The 7,885-nt window shown below is 40.1% G+C and overlaps 1 protein-coding gene across 2 annotated transcripts in view; it reads left to right on the top strand.

Annotated features, from left to right (window-relative positions):
- Positions 1-5,203: 5,203 nt before the first annotated feature.
- Positions 5,204-7,885, top strand: part of ATF7IP (activating transcription factor 7 interacting protein) — a 61,047-nt gene continuing 58,365 nt past the window's right edge. Inside the window, exon 1 of one of the 2 annotated variants that reach the window (XM_083859734.1) lies at positions 5,204-5,314. The gene's annotated coding sequence lies outside the window, so the exon portion shown is untranslated. Of the gene's footprint in view, positions 5,315-5,509; positions 5,555-7,885 lie in introns of those variants that run through there. The other variant, XM_083859732.1, reaches the window with a different exon arrangement.

Genomic DNA, 7,885 nt, shown 5'->3' with positions numbered 1-7,885 from the left:
TAAACTGAGGTCACACAATGAGTGTTTAATGGTTAAAAAAAGTCTGCATTTTCAATGAAATATATTTTAAATGGTTTTCATTAAGTGGTATTAATATAATACAACTAAAAGTAAAACCATTTTCTTTCAATATAAATTCTAAGGAGTAGCACTGGCATTTGAAAGTTGGGTGAAAATGCAAAATAACGACTGAATTTGCTCAAAGATATTATAAGCATTTAGAACATGCTGTTGAATCACAGAATCCTAGAAGTGTTAAGGTTGGAAAAGACCTCTAATATCAAGTCCAACCATCAACCCAACACCACTACCACGTTCACCACTAAACCTCTAAATGATTTCCTCAAGTGGCAGCATAACATCTTCCATATGCATGAGCTATTTTTCTTTCTCCAGCTCCAACAGGGATAATTTTTTTGACAGAAAAAATGAATATGAATATGCGTTATGAATATGGCCCTACCCTATCATAATGAAAAAACAGAGTATGATGAGATAATGTGTTTTGAATTTTTCTAAGTTGTTCACCTCGTTTTGAAACAAATGAGCTACATTTGAAAAGATAATTTTGCTAATAATTAATAGTTTGACTTATATGATGAGCTATGTCATAAAGACATTAAAATTTCAATTTGTAAGACTATAGCAGAAAAACAGAAACAAAGCTAGAACCTGTGCCAGCTTGTGTTAAAAGGAACTAACATTTCAGCATTTTTATCCACAGGCAATAAAGGGAAATACATGGTTTATTAATAACTATAATAACTTTGGGCTCTTCTTAGTTTGAGATAGGGGAGGCAGAAAGGTGTTTTATTTTTGTACTGCTCATTCCCCTAATTGATTCTAATGGGCAATAAATGAACGTTTCTCAAGTCAAGTCTGTTTTCCCAGTAGTAGTAACTGGTAAGTGATTTCACCATCTATCTTGACTGTCCTAAGCTTGTCTACCATATTTTTTCCAGCTGCTCCTGTTGAAGAGGGGGAGTGAGAGATCAGCTGCTTAGGGATGTGACTGTTAAACAAGGCTAAGCCATCACAGTCTGTTTTGTGGTCCAGCATGTGGTTGAAGGAATTAGAGATGATGACAGTAATTGGGAGAGGGAGTGCACAAAACTTGAACTGGACATTGCCAGGGAGTGAAGTTTTATTTGGGGGAGTGTTGGTTTTTTTTAATGTTATAAGTGAAGCTTTTGGAGAATGTGGGATTAATGTATATTTTAATGACAAAAGTGACTGTTTTGTGATTTCAGATCCCTGTATCATAGGGAATGTCTCCATGAGAGGGCTCTGCTACAGTGGTAGAAGGGTATGATTTTTTTCTGCCTGAACACATTAGCCTCTTAGCCAAATTCTAAGTAGGTTGTCTCATCAGTGGCTCCTTCCTTCCTTCCTTCCTTCCTTCCTTCCTTCCTTCCTTCCTTCCTTCCTTCCTTCCTTCCTTCCTTCCTTCCTTCCTTCCTTCCTTCCTTCCTTCCTTCCTTCCTTCCTTCCCTCCTTCCCTCCTTCCCTCCTTCCCTCCTTCCCTCCTTCCCACCTACCTACCCACCTTCCCTCCTTACTTTCTTTCTCACTTCCCCAGGTACACCAAGGTTCTGGAGAAATAATTTAAAATCATTCTACTAAGTCATTGAAATTAAATGCATGATTAAGAGCGTGGTAACTGCCAATGGGCAGTGCTGACTCCTCCATTTGTTGATGACTTTAATCAGTACCAGTGAATATGTGTTTTCATTAATTACATGCCTCAGTATTGGAAGAATAGTCGGATGTTATCTAAGTTATATTTATACAAGAAATATTCATCTTTGTTTACCACATAATCAAACCCTACAGGAGGAAGTAATGACAAAGTACTCAGAGTCTGGCCAAAAAATACCAGATGACAACTTCAATTAGGAAGAGGCTTTAAAGGAAGACCATGACTTCCAGCAAAAATAATGGCCAACTTAATACAGACAAAACACAAAACTGGATGGGATTTTTTTTAGAAATACTACTGTTTTTTTAGGTTTGTACAAATGAAGTAAGGTTTAAGTTATCCTTCATTTCCACTTTAAGACATCATGGAGAAAATTCAACCGAAGCTGGAAATACAGAAGTAACAAAACTGATAATTATAAGTAAATAAATTCAAACAAGCTCTTTTTTTGCATTCTACCCTTCATCTGTCAGCCAATTTTTTTATTTACAAAGTATCCAGCAAGTCTGTAGAAGGTTGATGGTACTGGGATTGACAAAAAAAAAAGAGACCCTTTAGAATACAATTGAGATAATGAGATACCCTAAGTCCCAGTTATTATATAATTAACATCATCTTGAAAAGTTCACTGCTGCTAAGCCCAAGTATTTTACATTTTTCCATTGCTACTAAATGACTCTGCATCTGATTCTTCACTGGCAATTTCCTCCAGATACACATAATTTATCGCGACATATCACTTTAATTAATTAACCCATGAGTCTTCCACTTTCTAGAAAGATCTGAAGCATCTATGACATTGAAAAAAGCCTAAGGCTAGAGCTGAGAATAAGAAAACTGAGAGAAGAAGAAGAATAACTGAATAAGAAAATTGATTCTCCCTGAGGGTAAGCCTTTTTACCATTATAGTAAATTTTCTTTTAAAGAAAGTATTTCCATTGCTCAACATTCAAGGTCAGGTTTTTTCATTTATTTTTCATTTATTTAGACTACAATAGGATAGACAAAAATCATCCCACACATTTCAGATGATTTGCAGATGAGATGATCAGTTTATTTACTGAAAACATCCAATATGCATTACATTCCAGATGTGTTCAGACAGACTCCTTCCAACCAGTCAGAACATATTCCCAAGGAGGAATCATATAAAATATTCTTTACATTTCTTTTCCCAATTCTAAAAACACTTATATTGGATAAAACTTAATGAGACACATGTTCAAAAAATTGTGTAGTCTGAAGATAAAGTATCCTGAATCGAAGAAGTATTATGAGAGCTAAAATTGAGAACTAATTTCTCAACTTGTACTGCAATAACAATGCTACTTTACCTGACTATGCTGTATTACTTTGCATTTTTAGAGGGAGAAAGACATCTTCCAAACCAAGCTATTCCTAGAGCAATTTTCCCAAAGTAATGAAAAGAGAACTGTGTTCAGGAACTAAGTTTCAGTCAATGCACTTGATGACAACCAGCTTATTTTATGACCACCTCATGAATATTTCTAGTGATTATATCCTGTAAATGAGGTACTGTTTATACAACTAGGCTTCCCAATTTTCTTATATCAAATGCGACAATAGGAGATAAGCTATTCCTTCCAAAAATTGTTCCTGATTGGTGCTCAGAATTGACTTTATTTTTAGATCCTTTTGGAAAGGATCTTCATTCAATAGATTCCAGTTGTCAATCATGTTACATTTTGTTAAAATTACTTTTTCTTTCAAAGTCTAACAGACTCTTTACTAGATGTTAAGCATTAAAATTTACATACACTTGCCTGTATCTCAAAATATTGGTACTTTAGTAGAACAGATTTAACAAGCTGTAAAAACATTTTTTTTCACTAGTTGGACTCTGCACTTACCACTGAACTATACAAATATTGCTGCTACAAAATAAGATTTTCTTATTAAAACCAAAAATTAAGTTAGATATAGTTTGTTATGGTAGAGGCGGCAGGTAGCAAAGTGAGAAAGAACAACTCAGTGGGAAAAACAACCGGTAGGCATTTAAACTAAATATGTCTGCTCAGCAAATAAATTAGTTAGTTACTACACCAAAGTCACAACAAAGTAAGTTTGATTACAAAACAGTTGAGCAGGAGAATATTTACTTCATAATTAGTAAGATTTATTTTTTAAAACTAACGTAAAATCAGAGAGAAATAAAGAAGATTCAGGAGTTTTCCCCAAATTCTCTTATTAGCCTTAAAGATAATAGATAATAACAGTATATTTTACGAAACTCACATTACTCCTAATGTAAAGCGGTTTCAGTCTCAGCTTCGGTGGTATGAGTGTGACTGCCAGAGTGGTTCCTGGATAGTCAGACAGGAAAGTTTCCTTAACCAATCCACCAAGCACACCTGACAGGACTCATACAATGGCTGTGTCATAGATACTGTTTCATGACATATATGCACAGAGAAACCTATTGGTCAGCCTGGTCCCTATACGATGGGCAGAAATTTTATTAATATTTAGCTTGCTTTTCAAGAAAGCAAATCAAAACACTGCTTTTCACACCTTCAGTATGAAGAACGTGACCTTTATTTGCCTTAACAAGGAGAGAATAGGATTCTTCACTAGCAGGTGAGTAGATGTCTAGTACTTCTGCAGAGAAGTCTACACTTGCCCTTCTTGTGCTCTCATGGTTTCTTGTGTACCTGAGGACACAGCCATAGGTCTCTTTGCTAGACCTGACCCATGGGACAGACCAGCTGCTGGTCAGTTCTGCTTTTGGCTGTGGTACAAAGAGCACCAAGTTCTAGCTCACGTCAAAGCAGGCCATGTGTTTTTCTCCTCCGTGCATGAGGCAGAAATGGAGGGTGGATGGGGAATGGCCACTTGTGGTTTTGGCCTGAAGCTCACCCAAGATAACCCATGTGCTTTAGATTCATCTGAAAGCAGAGCAAACAGGCACCCTTTGGTTTCTTGGCACTCTTGAACCTCAATGCTGGTTATTAAACAATTCCAAATCCTCCGGGTTTTGGTCAGGTACAGCCCTAGCCCAGAAGCGGGACACAAAATATGATAAGGGATGAGCTGTGAGCAATGCAGGTCACTGATCAATGCAGCCTGGCGGATTTCAGGCAGGCTTTCGAAAGTGTCAGAGAGGCTGCAAGGACAATCAGCCTGGAGCTCCTGTGGCGCAAAGCTGAGGGAGGAAAGGGAGTAAAACAGGAAGGAAGGCCGGGCCAGCTGCTCCCGGCACCGCCCCTCGGTCCGCCACGGCGCCCCCTAGCGGCAGCGGCCGCAGCGCGCCCTGGTGCTTACTGCACCTAACCTTGCACGGCTGTGCGCCAAGGGGCGGGGCCACCGCTCATTTAAATATCACGGGACCTTTTTTGCATACAGCAAGCTGGCGGCCCTGCGATTGGCCGATTCCGGAGCAGCCCCCCACTGCCGGCCCCTGAGCCCACGGAGGGGGCGGGACCAACCCAGAAAGGGGAGGAGACACGGAGGTCATTTGCATAGCGGCCCGGCGCGTGCGACGCGGGAAGGCGGCGTTGGCGCCCAGAGCGGGTTCCCGGTTTGAATCCACGGCAGCGGCGGCGTCAGCGGCGGTGGCCGCTAGGGCGGGAGCTGCCGCGGGACGCGAGGGCACAGGTACCGCGGGGCGCGCTCGGGGCGCGGGCGGGCAGGCCGGCAGCGGCAGCGGTCGCTGCTCCGCGCGGCGGCGGCGGCGGCGGTGGCTGCAACAAAAGCGCGCATGCGCCGGGGAGCTGCAGCTCTTTACACGCGCATGCATGGGAGCACGTGACCCGGCTCCAGTGCAGCGGCGGTGGCGCGCGTGCGCGTCCCCGTTGCTCTCGTGCGTTGGCGGCGCCGGTGGCGGCGCAGGCACAGGTAGGTCTGACGGGGGCGCGCACCGGGCAGCGCCGGGCACCCGCCTGGGCGCGACCCGCCTCGCGCAGTCTGGGCGAGGCGAGACGAGACGGCGGCGCGTGTATGGGTGGGACAGGGGCGCGCCCGGCGCCTCGAGAGCATTTTCACCTCGAGGGAGGTGCTCTGCTGTGTAAATGTTTTATCTCCTGCTGAGTTGTCACTGATTGGCTTGTCTTGTGAGCACTGCACCCATCTTAGTCTAACTTTCAGTACAGCTGAGACAGAGCAGATTCAGAATGGCTGAAAAACTGCTCTTCGGTGTAGCAGTTCAGCTTGAGTGTGAGCAAATGAGCAGAGCTGTTAGCATCACGTGCTCCAGAGCTTAGAGGTGAGCACCACCTCTACTCTGCTGAGAAACAATTGAAAACCTTGGTTAGGCATAGTTAACTATTCTAAGCTATATAAAATACATTGAAACGCTGCTGCCTTTTTTCTTCTCTCTCTCTCTTTTTTTTTTTTTATTTTATATTTGTCAATTTTAGTGGGTTTGGGGTTTTCTGTGTATTTTTTGTTTGGGTTTTGGAGTTTGGGTTTTTTGGGAGTTTTGTTTTGTTTTGTGCTATTTTTGTTTTCTCTTTGTATTCTCACTGACGTAGACCTCTATCTTGTCTCGGTTACAGGATAGATTAGGTGGGACAGGACAGGTCAAATATCATATCTGTCTTGCTAATCAAATTACTTTGTTTTTGCTTACTTTCTTAGCAGGCTGGAAGAGCTCTCATTCCATGTTATCGCTTTTTCAAATTCTTGCCTCATACTTTAACTGAAAAATGAAATAAACTCTTTACAAACTTTATTAAATTTTTGTAACTGAGCAATCAGAGTTGATTATCATGTTTTCAGTGTGTAACTTTTCCAATGGTAGATAATTACAATGCCTAAATAAATGCGTTGCAAGAACAACGATTATATAAACGTTAACGGTTTTGCAGGTAGCACTTATTTGCTACTCAAGAATAATACTACAAATTTTATGGAAGTACTACAAATGAGAACATGCAAGTTTTGAGGTCTGTTGTTATTTCTTCTATATAACTTAATTGAAATCTGAGTTTCAAAGTGCTAGTGGTTTCACATGGCCTCCTGTATTCCGCTGTGACATTCTGGTTGGTCACCTAGTTGTCATCCTTAAAACACATTAGAAAGTACTGTCTGTGTCCAGGGGGATGACGGTAGGAGAAAAGTAATGCTCCCATTTTCTTCACTGGGTGGGTGTTGGACAACAAAAGAAAAGAAAGAAGGCATTTTTCTTCGTGACCCTACATATAATCGTCTTGTTCCGTGTCTTCTACTCAATTGAGGTCTTCATGACTTCTTAGGTTGCACATAAGTTAAACCAAGAGTAAGTAAACAGGAAGCTTCTTGAAGTTCTCCAGAAATACATCAGGAGCAGTAGACGAGCTGGGTAACTCATCAGTGTGTAGCTCGTAGTATTTTCCTGGCTGAAGTTGAACTTAGTGCTAGGAATGTGAAAGTTAGTCTAAGTGCCTAAGGACAAGTTTAGTCCTTAGAATTTCTTCACATTCATTTGGTGCTTTCAGTATAATCTATAACAAAGCACTTGGTGGTTAAATTAATTTTAATACCTATTCTCATATATTATCTTAGACAGCTAATAGCAACACAGTGTTTATAAAGGCACAAAGTATTCTGTGCAGACCTTACATGTCAGTCCTCAGGAGTTGTTTCTCCATGATTATCTGTTCATTTGACAAAAAGAAATAAAGTCAGTAAAATACAGAATTTTTCAGGTGAGATGAATTGGTGGCTTCAATTAACAGTAAATTTCTAAGTAACTGATCATAGACTTTTTCTGCTTTAGGGTAAGAGATAAGAGTGATCCAAATATGTGGTTAAGAGATGGTGATGAAAAGCAGGTAGTTTTATTATTTTTATGGCTAGTGGAACTTTGTTTAGTGAATTTGATTTACAGCAGATTTTAGTTCATAGTGGCTTTTTTTTGAATAGGTAAGATAGTTAAGGTCTTGGAAACATTTGGGTATTTTAAAATGTCTGAAAATTCAAACCACAAATTTTAATTAAACACATTTATCTCAGTAAAACATGAAATTTTGCCATACATTTATCTCATCTAATGAATGTAGATTAATAATGTAGTGCATAATAATCTTTCTGGTTTTTTGCAAAATACTCTGAGTTACCTTTTCCCCAGTCTTAAAAATGATTAGTGACGTTTGTGCTTGTGTGTTTTTTAGTCAATTACTGTTCATTAGTTCCAGATGTTAGTAACTTACATTATTCACATGAAGCAGAAACATTTAATTCTTTGAG

The sequence above is a fragment of the Zosterops lateralis genome, assembly GCF_965231275.1.
Source record: "Zosterops lateralis genome assembly, chromosome: 4".
In the NCBI taxonomy this organism is placed as follows: Eukaryota; Metazoa; Chordata; class Aves; order Passeriformes; family Zosteropidae; genus Zosterops; species Zosterops lateralis.
Note: the sequence above shows the minus strand (reverse complement) of the source record. Positions and strands in the feature narration are given on the sequence as shown.